The following is a 20,689-nucleotide window of genomic DNA, read 5'->3' as shown; positions in this document are numbered from 1 at the left end:
GATTTGGGGAAGAATTTGTACAGACAAAATAGCCCCAATTTCAAAATGTATGTGAATATGCAGCAGCAGAACTCTAAGACTCAGAAGCTCTGAAAGGAAGGAGAATTGCCTGATTCAGGAGTCCCTGACATCATCAGTTCACTGAACCTGGTGACAAGAGCCACATCCCAAGTACGAGGCATGACCTTCATGTTGCTAAATACAGCACTCAATTTCTCAGACACGTGGGACAACGGACCACTCACCCTTCCTTCTTGAAATATTTTGTACTCTTGATCTCTGCCTTCAATGGATGTTCCTTCTCAGTTTCCTTCACTGGGTCCTCTACCTCCTCTTGACCTCTAAATGTTGACATGCCCCAGGGCTCATTACTCAGACCTCTTGTCTTATTCACTTCTCCTCTCTTCCAGGGCCTAGGTGAGCTCACTCAGTCTCACGACTTAAAATTGTCATTCACACATGCTTTCTCCAAAATGGTATCTCTGGCCCCATTCTTTCCCTTGAACTCCAGACTTGCATATCCAGCTACCTACTTGATATCTTCAATGAAACATCTCATAGATTGTAAAACTGAAAATGACTGAAATAGAACTCTTCATTTCACCCCACCTAAAACCTCCTCCTCCTCCATCTCGTGCTTCCCTGATAGCTTAGTTGGTAAAGAATCCGCCTGCAATGCAGGAGACACTGGCTCGATTCCTGGGTTGGGAAGATCCACTGGAGAAGAGATAGACTACCCACTCCAGTATTCTTGGGCTTCCCTTGTGGCTCAGCTGGTAGAGAATCCGCCTGAAATGTAGGAGACCTGGGTTCGATCCCTGGGTTGGGAAGATCCCCTGGAGAAGGGAAAGACCACTCACTCCAGTATTGTGGCCTAGAGAATTCCATGGACTGTATAGTCTATGGGGTCGCAGAGTCAGACACGACTGAACAACTTTCACTTTCCTCCATCTCCACTTCAGGAAATGGCAATTTCATTCGGTGGCTCAAGCCCAGAACCTTGAAGTCAACCTTGACTCCTCTCTCTCTCTCACCCGACATCCAATCCATCAACAAATCCTATTGGTTCTACCTTCCACATATATCCAGAATCCAACCATTTGCCTTTGCTTCCACTGAGGGCAACCTGGTCCATGACACTATCAACTCTCACCTGAAAGAAACTCCCCACTGCTTGTCTGCTTTCTCTCCCACCCCCTGCTAATCAAACTCTAGGAGGCAGCCCAGTAAGACAAACTAAATCATGTTACTCCTCCGCCCTCAACTATACAAAGATGTCCCGGTAAATTTTGCATGAAATTCAATGCTCACCATAGTCCACAAGGCCCTGCAAATGCTCTTTTCCAGTTTTATTTCCTATTTTTGTTACACAGGCCTCCTTGTTGTCTTCAGTAAGTTATTAAACTGAACATATATGCCTCAAAATATGAGATAGGATATAAAAAGAAAATTTTTGCCATCAATAACACAAAGTGTGTGTAGTGGGGTTGTGCAGCTGTAAAAAAAAAAAAAAAAGTCCTCGTGTTTATCAGGTACAGAGCTTCGATTTTGCAAGACGAGGAGAGTTCTGGACATGTATGGTGGTGATGGTGAACAACAATGTGGATTTACTTAATTACAGGCTCTATTTTGTTCAGCAGATCTCCAGAACTTAATGTGAATGCACTTAATGTCACTGAACTATATATTTAAAAATAGTCAAAATAGTAAATTCTATGTTATGCGTATTTTACCAAAATAGGTAAAATGGTAAATTCTTTTTTTTTGGCCACAGTTAGTAGCATGCAGGATCTTAGTTTCCTGACCAGGGATTGAACCCATGCCCTCTGCATTGGCAGTATGGAGTATTAACCACTGGACTGACAGGGAAGTTCCCAAAAAGGGTAAATTCTACATTATGTGTATTCTACCAAAATAAATAATAAAAAAGAAAACAATCATTAATATTTGTGTATTTGCAAAACAGGTCTGAAAGAATAAGCACAAAAGGGGAATAGTAATTATAGAGTAGAGTTACTTGCTCAGTTGTGTCTGACTCTTTGCGACCCCATGGACTGTAGCCCACCAGCCTCCTCTGTCCATGGGATTCTCCAGGCAAGAATACTGGAGTGGGTTGCCATGCCCTCCTCCAGAGGATCTCCCTGACCCAAGGATTGAACCAGCAGGGTTAAACCCAATTTCCTGCATTGCAGGCAGATTCTTTACCAAGTCTGAGCCACTAGGGAAGCCTGTTAGGGTAGGAGGATTACATATGATTTTCTTTTTGCAGGAAAAGTGCTTCTGATATATATATTACTTATGTGTGATTTTTATATATTACATATATAATAAAATTCATAAGGAGCTCTGTATAAAACTTATACCTAGTATGGTGATAACTACATACAAACTCTGGAAATAAATATGTTATCACTAAACTTCCTATTTAGTGTCATCAATTTCAATGGATTCATCGCTACAGGAACTAGACAAGAGGACTTTAAATATAGGAGCACTTAGATTTTCAAATGAAGACTCAGGTGACAACATGGATGCTACCTGTCTGACACAGGACAATCATACTACAGATGAGCAAGCTATTGCAAAAACTCTGACACGTCTCTGCAATGTGTCATTTGATAATGTGGCATCTTTTGACATAGACCAAGCTACAGAGCTGCCTATTGTGCATAATTAAGGGTTTCGGATGTACTAAGGTTTTCTCCTGCCAAATGCCATTCATCTATGCTTGACTCTTCCAACAAATATAACTGAAGTACAATTTGTAAAGCAAGCTCGCTGTGTGAATTATTTTGTCCTGCTGTTTTAAGTCACTGCACGGTTCAGAGGAGTAGAGAAATTATTCTGGGATACCTAAATCACAAAGTACAATCCCATCATTTGGGGAGAGGATGCCAAGACCCAGAAGACAAAGTGGTCCAGAGTTACCCTTCTAGTGTGTGCAATAGCGGGGGCTCGCCTCCAGAAATCCTTATGCCTTAGTCCCATGCATTTCCTCAAAAGTTGGAATGTTATCTTTGGAAAAGGAGAGTAACAACAGTCTGAATGTGGTTACAACTAGAAACAGCCTTATCTCTCCCCAACCTTTGTCTTCAAATAGACTCCATAGCTTTCTGATTACTCACACTTTCAAGGACCACCTAATTTTAGCAATTAAGACTAATTTTCAGGTGTTGTTTTTTGTTTTAAATTCATCTGGTCTAAATAAAATCTTCAATCTCACTTTTAGCTCAAAGTTCTTTCTGTCCACATGGCTCAGACTGACTCACAGCTTGAGGTCTTGCAAATGGGGAAGGAGATGAAATCTGCTTTTCTCTCCTTCCTTTCTTCCATTGCTCTCACGTCCCAGGATCAGTGGTGGGCCGGGAGTGGAGGAGTTGACAAGGATTGAAGTAAAGGGGCTAAAGTCTTTGCACTTGACTGTAAAGCTTCCTTAACTGACAGCATTCTCTGGGTTGGTGTCCAAAGATGGAACATACCTTGGGATGCAGCTATGGCTTCTGAAAAGGCCTTATGGGAATCTCCATAGGATCTGAGTCAGGGGCACCAAAGTGAGGGTGCTGTGGGAGCCCTCTCCCTTGGCTGGGAGGCATCAAGGCTCTCCCTGCCCATCTCCAATTGCACTGTCCCTCAAACTCTGCCCAGTGAATCAAATCTTCTTGACTAGTCTTTTTTTTTTTTAAGTTGAGAATTATGTTTTATTTTTAATATATATTTTATTTTGTAGAGTATTTTTATTCATTTATTTTTGGCCATGCTATATGTGGCCATATATAGATCTTAGTTCCCTGGCCAGGGATCGAACCCAAGACCCCTGCCCTGGGAGCATGGGATCTTTAACCAGTGGACCACAAGGGAAATCCCTGTCTAGTCTTTTTTTCACACAGGCTGGTGGGTGATGGTAGCCAGAAAAGTTTATCCACCTTTATATAAATCTTGAGGGGTTTTGCCTAGCTATTCCTCTTCAGAAGTGTATGGTACTTAACACATAGCATTTTCATTTAAAAAAACTCCATTCAGTATTGTCTTATGGGAGTCCTAAGTGTCAGTAAGTTTGTTCTTACTTTTGGAAAGGAAGACAAAGAGGAAGCAGTTGTTGGGAAGATCCTACAGGGAGAGAGGGAATTACCCACAGACTGGAAAAAGGAGGGACTGCCTCCAAAGACAACCCTCCCTCATCATAGGGAATGTCAAAGATTTTGAGAAGACTCTGAGGGGAGCTGCTTCTCTGGGACCAAGCAGATTGGGGGCATCAGGATAAGATAAAATCCTGCCTCTGCCCTTCACCCACTCAGTAGTATAGACTGAGCTCTTTCCTCCTTCTGAACTCTGGGTTCCCCATCTATAAAATAGGGGGATGGTCACTACTTGTCATTTTTGGCTGCATAGCATTGTAGCACCATCTCTACTGGAGGAATTACAAGATGGGTGGTGGGCAGACTCTCCCTTTGGCCATTATGGAAGCCCAAGAGGAGGCCATACAGTCTCACTCCCTACCCTTCCTATATATTACAGCATGGAAATATGACAGGCTCATCCAAGGACTCTGAATCCTTAGTAAGAATGCAAAAGTGTAACTGGTGGAATGACAGTCCATGGGAATGGCATGAATGTTGACTGCAAGTGATCAGCCCAGACTAGTGCAGCAGCGCCCGTGCCTTTGAGCTGTGCCTGGCCACCTTGATCATGTTCTGAGCCTGGCTCTCTAGCCCCCAATGATTCTGCGGAGATGTCATGTTCTCTGCGATAATTACCTTAACTTGGCTCACAAGTCCCATTCAACCGTTTTCTCCCTCTACAGTAGAGGCTAGAAAGCAAAATACTTGTACTCCCAGACACCTTTGCATTAAGAAGTGGTAATGTGATATAGTCCTGATTAATAAAATAAAACATGAAGTCCCTTCCCCAGTATGAAGGTAAAACCTGGAGAGGAAAAAGCTTTTTTACTTCACCTTTGTCCCTCTCCTTCTTCCTGCCCGGAATATACATGAAATGCCTGGAGGTGAAGCATGTGCTCATGACCATGAGAAACAAAATGCTAAACGAAATCCTAGCCTCTGATGACATTCCTGAGCAGCAAGACAAGCCTAGACCACCACTTTCAGAAGTTAAATACTGGTGAGGAAATAAATCTTGCTATATGGTATACAGCAGGTCAGAAGAGATTCCATGGATTGGGTCTAATTTGCTACAGAGATTCAAATGGAACTATTTTAGTTTATGATATAACAGATGAAGATTCTTTTTGGAAGGTTAAAAACTGGGTGAAATAATTATGGAAAATGTTGGGAAATGAAATCTGTTTATGTATAGTAGGAATCTACTGTCTGAGTAGTGGCTCAGACAGTAAAGAATCTGCCTACAATGCAGGAGACCCAGGTTCGATCCCTGGGTTGGGAAGCACTCCTGGAGAAGGGAATGGCAACTCACTCCAGTATGCGTGGCTGGAGAATTCCATGGGCAGAGGAGCCTGGCGGGCTATAGGCTATGGGATTGCAAAGAGTCAGACACAACTGAGTGACTAACACACATACAGGTGATAAACTAGACTTGGAGAAGGAGAGACATGTTTTCATTCAGGAAGTAGAGTCGTATGCAGAATCTGTGGGAGCAAAACATTATCATACTTCAGTCAAACAGAACCAAGGAATTGACTCTTTTTTGACCTTTGTAAAAGAGAAAATAAACACATATCCTTCTACTCCGCCATCTTGATCACCTCATCACAATCAAAGAAAGCTAACCAAAATGATCACACGCATCACAGTCTTGTATAACTCAACGAAGCTATGAGCCATGCCATGCAGGGCCACCCAAGACGGACGGGTCATGGTGGACAGTCCTGACAAAACATGGTCCACTGGAGAAAGGAATGGCAAACCACCTCAGTATTCTTGCCTCAAGAACCCCATGAATTGTATGAAAAGGCAAAAAGATATGACGCCGGAAGATGAGCCCCCCAGGTTGGTAGGTGTCCAATATGCTACTGGGGAAAAGCAGAGAAATAGCTCCAGAAAGAATTCAGCGGGGCCAAAGTGTAAAAGACACTTGGTTGTGGATGCGTCCAGTGGTGAAAGTAAAGTCTGATTCTGTGAAGAACAATATTGCATAGTAACCTGGAACGGTAGATCCATGAATTAAGGTGAACTGGATCTGCTCAAGCAGGAGATGGCAAGAGTGAATATCAACATTTTAGGAATCAGTGAACTAAAATGGACAGGAATGGGTGAATTTAATTCAGATGACAAGGGGATCTATCTTCCCAACCCAGGGATCGAACCCAGGTCTCCCACATGTGGGCAGATTCTGTACTGTCTGAGCCACCAGGGAGACCCAAGAATACTGGAGTGGGTAGCCTACCCCTTCTCCAGAGGATCTTCCCAACCCAGGAATCAAACTGGGGTCTCCTGCATTGCAGACAGATTCTTTACCAGCTGAGCTCCCAAGGAAGCCCAGATTTCTGCATCCTAGGCAAAATCTGAGTTGAGCATGATATTTATATTTGTAAAATATTTTGTAGTTTAGAACTTAAACTGTCATTTTTTGTACCATCTCACTGATCCTCACAGCAATGCTGAGCTAAACAGGGCAAGCACAAGGACTATGAGGAGAGATGGGTTCTAGAGATAAGGATGGCTGGTTGGATGGCATCACTGATTCAGTGGACATGAACTTGGGCAAACTCTGGAGAGACAGGGAAGCCTGGTGTGTTGCAGTCCACAAGGTTGTGAAGAGTCGGACACTTCATGACTGCACGACTGAACAACAACAGCAACAATGACCCGAGGCAGTGGGGAAAGAGGAACAGACATTGGACTAGGGCTCAGGAAACCTGTTTTGTGCTCCAGTTCTACCACTAACTTAGTACCTGGACCTTGGGAAAGTCGTTACCTCTCTGGATCCAGTCTCTTCATCTGTTCAGTGAGGATGCTGGATGTACTAGTCAACTTAGACTGCCTTAACAAAATTCCTTAGACTACATGGCTTAAATAACACACTTATTTTCTCACAGTTCTGGAGATGAAAAGTCCAAGATCAGAGTGCCAGTACAGTCTGGTTCTAGTGAGAGCTCTTCTTCCTGCTATATCCTCACACTGGGAGTGGGGAAAAAGAGAGAGGGAGAGACAGCTAGAAAGAACTCCCTCTTTTTATAAGGACGTAGTCCTAGCAGATTAAGGCCCCATCCTTATGACCTCAGTCAATCTTTTCTTTTTAAGCTGGAGTATAATTGCTTTTCAATGTTGTGTTAGTTTCTGCTGTACAATGAAGTGAATCAGCTATATGTATACATATATCCCTTCCCTCTTGAAGCTCCCTCCCACCCACCCCATCCCACCCCTCTAGGCCATCACAGAGCACTGAGCTGAGTCTCCTGTGCTATGTAGCAGGTCCCCACTAGCTACCTATTCTACACATGGTAGTGTATGCATGTCAATCCCACTCCCAATTCATCTCACCCTCCACTCCCCCGTGTCTACACGTGTGTTCTCTGCGGCTGCATCTCTGTTCCCGCCCTGCAAATAGGTTCATCAGCACGATCTCTCTAGATTCCATACATATGCATTAATAAGCAATATCTGTTTTTCTCTTTCTGACTTACTTCACTCTGTATGACAGACTCTAGGCCCATCCACATCACTACTGATGACCCAATTTCAGTCCTTTTTTATGGCGAATAATATTCCATCGTATATATGTACCACATCTACTTTATTCAGTCATCTGTCAATGGACATTTAGGTTACTTCCATGTCGTGGCTAATGTAAACAGCACCACAATGAACATTGGGATACATCTTTTTTTCTTAATTATTGACCTCATTTAATCTTAATTATTTCCTCAAGATTCTTGCTCCACAAACAACCACACTGGGGGTTAGGATTTCATCATATGCATTTTGGGGGAACACAGTTCACCTCACAGCACTGACATGACATTTGGAGTTCCTTTCACCTGTTAGCACAAGTCTGGAACACTGAAGATGCTCACAGTTATCCATGGAATCAGTTAGTCTACTGGCTTCCTTGATTCAAGACATTGCACAAGGCTCATTTCTCAACTCTTGGGTAGTGAGCATCTTGGGGTCTTCTGTGTATGCGTTTCCTTTTCAAAGGAAATTAACACACCAAAGGTGATCTCTGGTCGAAGCAAGTCTCTCCTGAGGCTGGAGCCTTAATGTTTTTCAGAAGGCAGTATATTTACTGTTACTTTCAGTCTTGGGGCGTGACATGAAACGTAGCTACTGTCTTTAGAAAGAACACCATGGTGACTGTCAGTTGGAGTTGGGTTTCAAATCACACGTAGACAGTTACATTTTCTGACTGCCATGGACACTGCTGATCAATTGTGGGCCTTCACCAAAGCCCAAAATGCCTTGTCATTCCTCCTTCACCCCTGAAGCGCCTGCAAGTGCTGTTTTCAAGCATCTTTGTGGTCAGAAGCAGCCTCTGGTGAAGCGAGCCAGCCAACCTTAGGTCAAATATAATTTTCTCCAATGGTAATTAACCATGATTTCTCCAGAAATATTAATTATTTTTGGTTTAATATACTTATAGTCAAAGGCCTAAATACAATTATATACTCACTGCCAAAGGCCTTAAATACAATTCCAACAAAAATATTCCATGGATGGTTGAAACAGCCCTAGAATGAGGTGTTGTATTCAGATCCAAGGCCATCAGGGGTAAAATGGTCTCAACTTCTATAACGACTTTATTTGTTTACTTCTTCTTATTTATGATAAAATCTATAACTGCTTATAACACTAAAGTTTCCCTGTGTTAGTAATTTCAAACACAAATTCACCTTTTACAGCTATTAAAATCCTCACCTTCAGTTGCCCCCAACTGTCCAAATTCTGGTATTCTTACACAATGGTAAGATGCTGAGTTTCCATGTTTGATCCTATAGAGCAATGGTTCTCAACTGAGAGATGCCAAAGATTCCCAGGGGGCATCTGGCAATATGTAGAGGCATTTTTTGGTCATCACAACTGGCAGCTGGTAGGTAGAGGCGCAGGATGCTACTAAACAGTGCACAGGACAGCTCCCCTACAACAAAGTTATCCAGCCCCACATGTCAATAATGCTGAAGCTGAAAAATCCTGCTACAGATCTGAAGATGCAAAGAACATGGTCTGTAAGGCTGCCAGGGTAAGAGAGGGGAAACTTCTACTGGCAGCACAACTCTGTGACTATACACGACCTCAGAGACACAGCAGAAACTGATGGGAGTATCTGCCATGCCAACAGAATGTCAGGAACAGGATTAACTTTTTGTTAAGTAGGCAGCCCCTCCTCTGATCTTCATTCAACTTCACTGTTCTCTTCACCTGCATAGTAAGGGGAAAGAAAACAGGGCTAGAACACAGTGGCTCAGGAGCAGGCCTGTAACGAGGTCTAAAGATTTGCCACTTAAACCCTCAGAGCTCATTTTACTTGGGATGGATGGCAGGAGGACAGAAGAAAGCTCCATTTTATAAAATCCTAACAGCTTCATGGGTTGGTAGGATTTCAAACTCCTTTTAAAAAGCATTAAATAACTCCCTGTGCTCCCATTATTTTAATGATTTCTATATATCCCTCCTCATTCCAAAAAGGTTGAGGTGGTTAACTTGCCCTGTGGTGTCAAGTCAATCTCCCCATATAAAGCTTACATGGGCTTTAGGACCGATCAATAGGTGTTTCAGTGTAGAAGGAAAAAGGATTTTGGGAGGACCAAGGAAACCTATAAAGTTCTGGCAGTTCAAAGATATGAGTTAAATTCCTACTATGTGTAAAGTACAGTGCTAAATGCTGAGGCAATATTTTTTAAGAGTATAAATCACAGCTGGTGTCCTTAGGTAATTTATAATCTGCCTGAGAGAGATAGGCTCGGTGCCCAAGGGAGGATGTCTTTCATTATAAGGCGGTCTGTGCTCAGAGCCTCCAGGCAGGCACAGCGCTCAGCTCTCTTCCCTTCCTTGGCGGGGGAAAGAGGATCAGAGCAAAGGCTAGGAAGTGGGCACACTCTGGAAAGGGTTGGGGCAGACAGCAAACTAATCAGGTGCTAAAGTTATGGTTTTACCCCGCAGCTACCAGACTCTGAAGGCATCCAAACAGGAAGTTACAGGGATAAAAGGTGACATTTACTGAGTGCTTGCTGTTTACCAGGCACACTCATTTCATCTTCTTCCTGACAGCCCTATGACAAAGCTACTCTTCTTCCCATTTGACTGATGAGGAAACTGAGGCATGGGGTTATTAAACCATTTGTGCAAAGTCACACAATTAGGAAGAGCTAGAGCCAGGATTCACCCCCTGGGCAGAGCTCACACTCTAATTTCTTCTCAGGGCTGCCTCTTGATAGAACAGAAAGGTTGAGAGCTGAGGAAAGATCAGACAGGTTAGGAAGACACTGCCAGCAGGGAGCAGTTCAAGGAGTAGAAGTCAATGGGGTCAGATGTTGCTGAGCCATCAGGAACGAAATCTGAGAAAGGGCCATTGGATTTGTGATTAGGCAATCAGGGGTGACCTTTAAGAGTTCTGTTCCGAAGACGAAGACGGGTGGGGACAGGGGTTCCCGGTAAGACAGGAAGTGGGGAGTGAAAATGCAGAGTCCCTGGTAGAAACTGATAATGAAAGGACAGAGAGAAAAGAAAGAGACTCTTCCAGGCTTTTCTTTTGAAGCTATGCTACCAAACAATGGAACACAATTACAATATATTTCACCTTGTTATTTTGTTTTGAAGGGTATAACTAATACATTTCAGTGGCCATGGTTAAAGGAGAATTATCAAGTGTCACAGAAATTGTTTTGTGTTTTTTTTTTTAAAGCTGCATCAAAATAAGGTAAAATCAAAGATTTAACTGTTTGAAGGGAAATCATTATGGGAGAAAGGTTACTTAACCTTATTTCTATATTGCATTGGCTGGACATGATGGCAATTCTGTAACTGGGATGGGGGACTGTCAGAAAATCACGGATGAAATAACTCACTTCAGACTTAGTTCAAGCCAAGAGTAGCAGAAAGCACTGCATGTGTTATGGCTTGAGGCTGAAATTCAGAGAAGAGCTGCCTGATAGCAGAATGCACTTCCAAAAACCTGGGCTGCAAAGGGCAGAAATACCTATTAAAATTCTTTGTTTTAATGAGCTGTGGGAGCCCGAGTTATTGGCCCTGTCCTAGCTACTGAGTAGTTTCCATTACAAATCAAAAGCAGTTTCAGGCAGGCTGCATTTTCTTGGAGGGGAATTCTCTCCTGGTAGATAATTCGGACCGCCTAGGGCAGCAATTAAAGGCACTGAGGAGGAGAGAAGGAGAAGGAGGCTTCCCTGTGGCTGAGGAGAGGCTCCACCGAGACTTCATCCCATAGCCATTCCCTCCCTCTGGCATTCCAGTGTACTCAGTTCTACAGTGTTCTGAGTCACGTTCGTGTCCCAGATGCCCATCACTTTGCTGCTGCCCAAGAACTACTGCAAACAATAGATGAATGAACGGTAACTCGGAGTCTGAGACTGCTGGGACCAAAATAATCTCAGGCTGGGATGCTATTGGGGTACGTTTTCTGCAAAACTCAGAGTCACGAGATAAATGCTTTGGCAATGAACTTTCACACCCTGGCTTAAGCAGGAAAGACACCAACAGGTATTCAACTTAAAAAAAAAAAAAGAGGATGAAGCTGTTGGTGCCATGATTAACCTGCCTGTTTGAGTGTTCACAGATTCCTTTTCCTTTCTAGTGACTCAGGCCATGGGCAAGTTGGTGAAATCTAGAGCATCCTTCTTTGGAAGTCTTCAAAATCGTTCTGCACTCCAAATAGAAGGGAACCCACACAGGTCTCCTTTCCATCCCAAGCCATATGCCGATGTACCTTTTGCTTCCTTGTTACACACTGCAGCCCTCAGGAGACTTTCTTTTCATCTTCCCAAGGGCTGACTCTGTCTGGGAGGTTCCTCTTTTGCCAACAACGGCTCAAAAGTAAGACAAGATCTCCCCCGGTTCTTCGCCACTTTTCTTGTTGTTCTCCCCCACCCCCAACACACATAGAGCCTTTGCATTGAGAGGTTTCACTGCTCACGACGGGGAACTGTAAGGGCTACAAGAAAACAAGAAGAGTGGAAAGACTCAAGGATGCCACGGTGACTTGTCAGTTCTTTTCCACAGCACCAGGGTTAGGGGAGTGAACAAAATAGACAAAATCCCTGTGCTCTGGCGCGTTCATTCCCTGGGGCTGATTTTTATAGAGTGTGTTTGGAGGGGCTGTGGATAAAAGCAAAGCAGGAGGAGGGGTGGGAATGCCTGTGGGAGGGTGTGTAGTTTTAAAGGAGTGATGAGACTTTGAGCAGAGCCAAAAGGAGGTGAGGGAGCAAACCATGCAGGAATCTGCAGGAAGCATGGTCCAGGAGAGGGAGGCGCTAGTGCTAAGGCTCTGAGGCAGCAGGAACAGCAAGGGGGGCCCCGGTGGACAGGCAGAGGCAGAGGAGGGTGGGAGGCGCTCTCCATCCTGCAGTGCGAGTGAAGAGGAGGAAAAGGCCCAGATTCTGAGCCATACTGGCCAGGGCCTGCACCTCAGCCTCTGCTCCTTATGTCACGTACCTCGGACTCTTCTCTTCTAATCTAGAAAGAGTTGACCACAAAGGGTCCTTGCAAAGGGCTAAAGGAGACATGAATGTGAAACTACCTATGGCAGGACACAGTACACATCAGTTCCCTTCCTCCAGCCCTGGTTACAGGGCTCCTCTCGTCTAGCTCCCATTGTGGCCGTGTCCATAAGTATGCCATTCAAGGGCTCTCTAGAGGTTCAAAGTATACTGCCAAGTACAAGAAAAGAAACTGCAAAGCAGTATGCACCTATGTATAGTATTGTTGGTGAACAGTAACATTTTAGTATCTGCATTAAGAAATCCAGAGAAATCCATACCAAACTATTAACGGTGGTCTCGTGAAGGTATAAGACTATCAAAGATTCTAACCATGGACCTCTACCTTCTATATTTATGTAATGGTTGAACATTTTACAACACATACATATTTGCAAGTAGAAATCACAATAGATACTCATGTTGGTACAGAAGAATTGATTTCCTGGCCCTTTCCTATAAGCAGCCTCCATCCTCCCTTGCGCCCAAAGCCCACAGATGTGAGCCCACTTTAGGAACCCTTACATCTTCCTTATGGGGCAACTCAGTGCATACAAGCTCAACCAAAGGTCTAGGTCTCTCAACAGACCAGGACTATTGGAGAAAGTCCTATGGAGGGTGTACCTGGCCAGCATTTGTGAACTCTGGTTCAGTTTGGAAAGGGGATGGATTAACTAGCAGGTTGTGAACCACTTTCTAAATAAAATTAAAACCCTTGCTATAGCTTCCACCAAGGAGAGAAAAAGACGACTGGTGAAAATCGAGTATTTCAGAGTAACTGACTGTGAACTTTCGTGATTCCAGATTGCTGACACAGAGACAAATATCTCATTTTAGAGAATACTAAGTTAAGTGTAAGAAAACAAAACATTTCACAAGTAAGTAGCCTACAAGGTCAGTCAAGGAAAGACAATATGCCAGTTCCCAGTGTCTTACTCAACAATACATTTAAATGTGCATTACAATAAGTCACTGCAATGCATGTTAGTTACATAGCTTGGAAAAATTTTAGTTGCTTCCAAAAAAAGAAAAAAATAAATCCTTGGCGAAGGGAAAAAAAATAACACTTAAGCATCCATAGTTGCCCATATGGTTTTTCCCAGTGTAAACATATGTTTCAGAAAAACAAATAAGTAGTCAGAAACATTTTAATGTTCCTCAAATTGACCACTGCACCAGAAAAGGGTGCTCAGCCCTGCAGTAAATAAAATCCTGCTTGAATAGAAGAAAGTAGACTTCTTGGATGCTTTTTAATTATGAGACAACTGACTGTAGAAGATAGAGGTACTCCCCATCGGAAAACCCATTTACTCCCCAGAATCAAACAATGCCTCTCTTTGCTTTCCACTTCCCCCTCAGTTAACATCAGGACTTTTCTTGAGTTTATCTGATCAGAAACTGGAAATCCCCAGGGCAGAAAGGCTCCACCTCAGCATTTCCATAAGCACCAGAGCTGTGTGCTTCCAAAACCAAGTGACTTCTGTGAGGCAAAATGGTTGTAACAAATTGCTTTACTATCAACAGAATACAGAATAATGAAAAAAGTAACATCATGATGTCCTAAAACCAGTTATATTGCCCAAGAAAGAAAACAAAGCTTATAGAATTTACAAGAGAGTCTTTTATTTCTGACCTAATATTATTCACCAATTTAACATTAAAGCTGTAACTTCCATGGGATATAATTTTCAAATAATCCCTTATGCTTATCTATACTTTTCTCACCACCCTCTCAAATATGTGACCCGAGTATAAAACTTTGTAGCCCCCCTGGATGAATTTCCCATCGATGCAACTACAGTGAAAACTGTTAGGAATGTGTAACAAGATCTAATACCTGCATTATAATAATGCATTTATATAAAAATATTAAATTTACATCCATTGTTAAATGTACAAATTCCAAGATTTTTCTAATGAAGAGCTGCTACAATCACAGAGAAACTGGATTATGGTCTACAGCTTGCATAGATTTCTTCACCTGGTTAAGGCACATACACACACGTGTGTCAATGTTTTAATGACTGGCAGTGAGACCAGAAAATGGTGTGCAGTGTAGGGAGAAGATAGGACTGGAATGTGACCATGAGAAATGTGAATGATTCATTCTACCTGATGCATATACATTTTATAGATTTAAATGTGAAGGGAAACAACTTTTTGAAACTGTTTTGGGAGAGCCGAACAGACACATGTCTTTAAAAAAAAATTTTTTTTAATCTTTTTATTTTGTATTGGGGTATGGCGTCACTGACTCAATGGACGTGAGTCTGAGTGAACTCTGGGAGCTGGTGATGGACAGGGAGGCCTGGCGTGCTGCGATTCATGGGGTCGCAGAGTCGAACACGACTGAGTGACTGATCTGATCTGATCTGATCTGATAGTCGATTAACAATGTTGTGATAGTTTCAGGTGAACAGAGAAGGGACTCAGACATACGTATCCATGTATCCATTCTCCCCCCAACCCCCCTCCCATCCAGGCTGCCACGTAACACTGAGCAGAGTTCCATACGCTATACAGTAGGTCTTTGTTGGTTGTCCATTTTAAATACAGCAGTGTGCACATGTCCATCCCAAACTCCCTAACTATCCTGTCCCTCCATCCACTCCCCATCTGGCAACCATAAATGCATTCTCTGCAAGTCTAAGAAACATGTCTCAAATCCATGTTTATAGGCTCAGTGCCACCTTAAAAAATTCCACACAAATCCATTCTGAAACAACAGTTTCTATTACTGGAAAGTCACAAAGGTTGAATTGAATCTATGAAATGGAAAATCAGATCCAAGCCTGTATGTTCATTCATAAGCTTTGATCTTAATGAAAATGTAGATGGAGTGGCAGTACGAGGGTTAAACATTACTCCCACCCCTTTACCCACGCACTAAACCCCTCCTTCCCCAGCAACCAGATGCACTAGAGTTTGTATCCTTATCCTGTCCCTGACTGTGTGACCTTGGGCAAGTTAGCTAACCTAAGTCTTAGCCTCTTCGTGTTCAACATGGAGATAACAGGTTTGTTATGAAGATTAAATGAGATCATGTACCAATATCTGGTATATATGACCATTAAAAAAATGTGTTCTCAGGATTAAATGTGGCACTCTACTATATATTTTAGAAGCAATTATAGTCCTGTTGCCATATCCAAACATCTTGTGATAACCATTTTTATTCTATACTTCTAGCTTTCGCTATTTTTTCACCAAAGCATTTCAAGGGGGTGGGGGGAGAAGGTAGTTTCATACGTCCCACTTTTGGAACTGTTTCTTGAAGCAAGATGAAAAGCTGGGGAAATAGATAACTGAAGAGAAATTTAGTCTTTAGGATATGATGTTATATGTGTATCGAATATAAACAAATCATCTCATTTCAATCTATAACATATGGGGCATCAAATCATAGGTTTTATTTTAAAAGAGACAAAAGCCAAGCAGTATTAAAGAATACATTAGGAATCAATATGGGCCTATTGCTATCTCAGTATTAGTGTCTGAAACAGGGATTGGTGGGCTAGATTACAGGGAATTTCATGGGGTCTAACTTCCAACAGGTGGCAAGCTTTAGTCATCCTCAGATGCAAAACCTTAATGAGTTTGAGCATGCAAGTCTCAGGGATTCTGTTCAAGGCCTCCTCTCGGCAATCAAGGGAAACAATTTTCTGATTTTAAGCCACCCTGGCAAGTTAGCAAGCAGGGGAACTGTCTGCCGTAGCTTGCACCTGTCCCTAGAACGGGATTCTGGCCTGACGGTGAAAAACCACCATTCTTTCTTGCCAGTCCATTCTGCCGCTGTGGCGCCTCCAGACAAATGGGGGAAGCCCACTAGGAAGCGGTTACGACCAACCAAGCCACAAATCCCCGGGGTGTGGGATTTCCACCTCAATACCACACTCGAAAACCGAAAACAGGCGCTAGCTTGTTATACTGCAATGGGATTCCCCCCAGCAGCAATCCCCCCCCCAACCCCCAGCTTGCATGTTTTATTAATAAATGTAAGATGGCACACGGAGGCAAAGAATGGGAGGTAAGGCATCTGCAGCTGGACCCGAACCAGGGCAGTTTGCAAAAATAAATAAGAAGCATGTGACAAGAAGCAGATCTCCAGGCTGGAGCTGAAGCCTTGGGCTGCCCCAGGCACCCTAGCCTTGCTACCCCGGCCAGAGGGGATGAAGGTCAGTGGTAAGATCCCAGCCCTCCCGGGCACGTACCCTGCAAACCCTGACCGGCTCCCACCCCCGCCCCGGCCACAGGACCCGGGCAGCGTGGCAGGGGAAGCCCCGGCCACGGCCGGCTGCGGGGACACATACCTGCTGCCGGGGCTGGGGATTCGCTCGGCTCTGCAGCGGCGCCGGCCGCGGCTCGCGCTCCCGGGGCTCCCCTCTCCGCCCCCCCGCCCCCTCGCGGCCCCGCGGCTTCCTCCGCTCCTCCGCCCACCGCGCTCGGGGGCGCGCGCGCGGCCCCGCGCCGGCGGCAGGACCGGGCCCGCGCCTGCGCCCTCGCCTCCTTTTTCGGGGCGCGCGCCTAGGTGGCTGCGGAGCGGCCGCGCGGCTGTCTAGGAAACCGGCAGATTCGGCGGGTCGGGCGGCGGGAACCGGGCAGGGGGCGGGGGCTGGGGACGCGGCTCGCGCCTGGGCCCGAACGCAGCGCGCAGGTTTCGTGGCGTGGGTGAGGGGGTCGCGGGGACGTGTCGGGTGTATGGGGGGCTGCGCGTGCGCGTGTGGAATCAGGAAGGGGTCGTGGAGAGAAGGTCTGAGGTAGAAGGGCTGGGAAGCAACAAGTGAGGGGGCCCCATTCGCGGTATTTCGTGCAACCGAGAATAGAAACCTTCTCTGGCTTTGGTGCAGCGTTTTGCAGTTTCCAAAGCTCTTTGCCAGCCGTTGGTTACATCCACACACGGCACCCGGGTGGTGAGGCAGCGAACGGTGGGCATGGATTGCCCTTTGAGCTTTGATGAACCCCTTTCTGGCCTCGGTCGAACCAGAGTCAGAGACCCCCTGACCCTCAGGCTGCTGTCTGGGGAAAAAATTACTTGTCAGGACCTTCATTTCATAGTTAACCTCGGGACCCATGTAGGTCAGTGTTTTTCAACCTTTTTTTTTTTTCTTTTCATTATCGTTCTCTTAAGCCTTTTAAAACGTTTTGCTCATCAATTTCTTGCTCCTTGACACCATGAAATTCTGATACCGTTCATATACCGCATAGCTGCTTATGAACCGTACGTGTATCGTGTTTTACACATAAAAGGAATAAGATCTCACCCTTAGGAGGTAAAACATCTTCCCCGTGGAGAATGCTTGCTTTAGGACAGTGGCAGTTGGTTAGCGGGTGTGGCAAATGGCTTAGGTGAGGACTCTGGGTGCACCCACAAGACTATAGATTTAAGTTCTTACATCCTCCCTGTTTCTGATGTCTGTACAGGCTGCTGTGAGCAGTAGAATAATACAATCACTTAAGCACCTTCTGGAGTCAGAGTAGCTCTTGTCTCTTGTAGTCTCAATTCATGCTAAAGATCTAGCCATTTTCCAGTAGAGTCCCGATAGTTTTGCTAAAGTACTTGAAAAGATCGCAAACTCTCTCTTGTAGACCACCAAGTTCCAGGGTGAGCTCTAGCTCTACAGACAGCCTTGATTTCTGGTTCTCATACCTCTTATAAAGGTTTTGTTGTTTATTTTGGTTAGGCCTGTTTGATAAGCAGGAATGTCTTAGTCTAGTCATCCCTGTCTTTCTAGCTAAAAGTTGGAAATTGTGGAGTTGAAAGGCTTCAAAACCCAGGTCACAGAATTGCCCCAGAGGCTTGGATTATACGTTTCTTAGACAAAGAAATTGGAGAAGGCAATGGCACCCCACTCCAGTACTCTTGCCTGGAAAATCCCATGGAGGAAGGAGCCTGGTAGGCTGCAGTCCATGGGGTCGCTAGGAGTCGGACACGACTGAGCGACTTCATTTTCACTTTTCACTTTCCTGCATTGGAGAAGGAAATGGCAACCCACTCCAGTGCTCTTGCCTGGAGAATCCCAGGAACGGGGGAGCCTGGTGGGCTGCCGTCTATGGGGTCGCACAGAGTTGGACACGACTGAAGCGACTTAGCAGCAGCAGCAGCAGCAGACAAAGAAATATCTAGATTGGGAATGTGTGTCTTTTTGGCAAGTTGGGAAATAAGTAAAATACCTTCTTCAGGTCCTCCCTCATCTTTAACCCAACTCTAATGGAATTTAAGAGGAACACAAAGCCTTTGGAGGTGATATTTGTAGAAGCTACCTGAGTGGCCAGAGGATTTTTCTTCTCCATTTAATGTAGACTTGAAAAGAGAAAGTGGGGATGAGTCTGGAAAAGTTGGGAGGACGGATGGGATGGGGAATGGGTAGTTTTCTGACAGGTGGTGGCAACATTTCAACTACACTTGAAAAAGTGTAAGAAAAAGTAGCCTTGGCATAGCTTGTTCATGTTATTTTCCACCCCCATTCCCCACCCTACACTTAGTAGAACTCCAAAGGCTTGATTAAAAGCGTCCAGTTACAATGGTAGTTGAAACAGTAGGACACGTGTTTTGAAACTTTCAGACAGAAAAATTGGAACACCACTTTGGTTTGCCTGAAATCTTTGTAGTCTAATACCAGTTTTACATTCAGGTGTAATACTACTTCAAGGGAACTTTTTTCCTATAACAGCTGTCATTGAAGACCCTCTAGAGAGAGAAAGCTGTGGGAATTATGTGCTAATATCTTTTACCTGGGTCTTTTAAGTGTGCTGCTTTTTTTTTTTTTTGGTAATCTGAGTTCATGGAAAATGTAGGTGCACCTATCTTATGTGGTAGTTTGTAGTCCAAAAAAAATCCCCTAACACCTGTAATTTATCAGCTCTATGCTGACCCTGGTGGTGTGTACTTCATATTACCTACCCAAACTAAACCCCACCTCCAAGTCTTTAGGGATGTTGAAAACCCAAATTAGCTGTGTAGACAAGATGCTATTCTGCTTTCTCCAAAGTTTTCCTGCTCTATTTTCAAATTTCTAAGTCCTAATACCTGGAGGAGGATTAGCCCCTGAGGGTGATCAATTTGGAGGAACCGTGAAGAACTCTGGCAGGCCTCTTTAGCTTATTCTTAAATGTGTCTATAGGAATCTCTTGAGGATGCTTGATTAAAATCAGATTCTGGAGGCTCCCCTCAAATCCATTAAAATTGAATCGACACAAGTATGGCCTGTTATTTTTATTTTTAACTGCCCCAGGTGATGCTTATCAACAGGAGAGGCTGAGGAACACTGGAGCTATAAATAGGACAGGTGCCCGCTTCAGTAGAATGTAGGTGACTAGAGAAAGGATTTTGTGGGTGATGGAACCCAACAGCAAAAGGAAAACAGGACCTATACAGCAGAAATAGAAGAAATTAACTGTAGTTTTAAGGCTTATGTGTCACTTTCTTGCCAGATATATCTGCTTCTAATGTGGCTGTAATTACCATGCTCTTCCATACCAAAATATCTTTTGAGGTAAGTCAGATTTTCTTTTATTTCAAAAGACTGTCTTTTCAAGAGTACCAGAATCACATAATCAGAAAAATTGTGCATGTATGCAGCTGCAAGATTAGGAGAAGGCAGACTGGAGATTACGTTGATCCTATGAATGTCTGAAAAAGATTGCTATTAGAGTTAAAATTTGTTCTCTTGAGGTAGTTGCTTGAAAAAGTAGAACGTGTGAATTCTGATGCCATGTGATTTGTGAAATTTAAATAATATCAAGAGATTTTAAGTTGTTAATGTTTATGTAAATGTTAATATTTTAAAACCTCTGCTGCATGTTGATTTGGGATGCAGCCTCACTTATTGGGAACACACAGGGAGAAAGCCAATCTGAGTCAATGAAAAGCTTGAAAAATGGAATATATGTGAATTTGTGTGATAATTATTTAAAAATTTAAGTATACATAGTACCTGCTAACAAAGTAGCTTTCAAAATCCTGCTGAATGCTTTAATGAATGTGATTGACTTGTAATTAGCAAAATTCATGTGCATATATTCTGTGTAGATAAAGCAAAGTGCAGTACTGTGCACTGAATAGGTCCT

The 20,689-nt window shown here is 43.8% G+C and overlaps 2 protein-coding genes across 9 annotated transcripts in view; one reads left to right on the top strand and one right to left on the bottom strand.

The window, feature by feature from the left end:
* Positions 1–17,009, bottom strand: part of TMEM266 (transmembrane protein 266) — a 124,038-nt gene extending 107,029 nt beyond the window's left edge. For 2 of the 3 annotated variants that reach the window (XM_005221971.5, XM_005221970.5), the window contains exon 1: positions 16,933–17,009. The gene's annotated coding sequence lies outside the window, so the exon portion shown is untranslated. 3 annotated transcript variants of the gene reach the window in all.
* Positions 16,652–20,689, top strand: part of NRG4 (neuregulin 4) — a 118,173-nt gene continuing 114,135 nt past the window's right edge. The window contains exons 1-2 of one of the 6 annotated variants that reach the window (XR_009492154.1): positions 16,652–16,797; positions 20,054–20,115. The gene's annotated coding sequence lies outside the window, so the exon portion shown is untranslated. Of the gene's footprint in view, positions 16,798–17,210; positions 17,291–17,321; positions 20,116–20,689 lie in introns of those variants that run through there. The other 5 variants (XR_009492152.1, XR_009492153.1, XR_009492151.1 and 2 more) reach the window with 5 other exon arrangements.

The sequence above is a fragment of the Bos taurus genome, chromosome 21 (genome assembly GCF_002263795.3).
Source record: "Bos taurus isolate L1 Dominette 01449 registration number 42190680 breed Hereford chromosome 21, ARS-UCD2.0, whole genome shotgun sequence".
In the NCBI taxonomy this organism is placed as follows: Eukaryota; Metazoa; Chordata; class Mammalia; order Artiodactyla; family Bovidae; genus Bos; species Bos taurus.
Note: the sequence above shows the minus strand (reverse complement) of the source record. Positions and strands in the feature narration are given on the sequence as shown.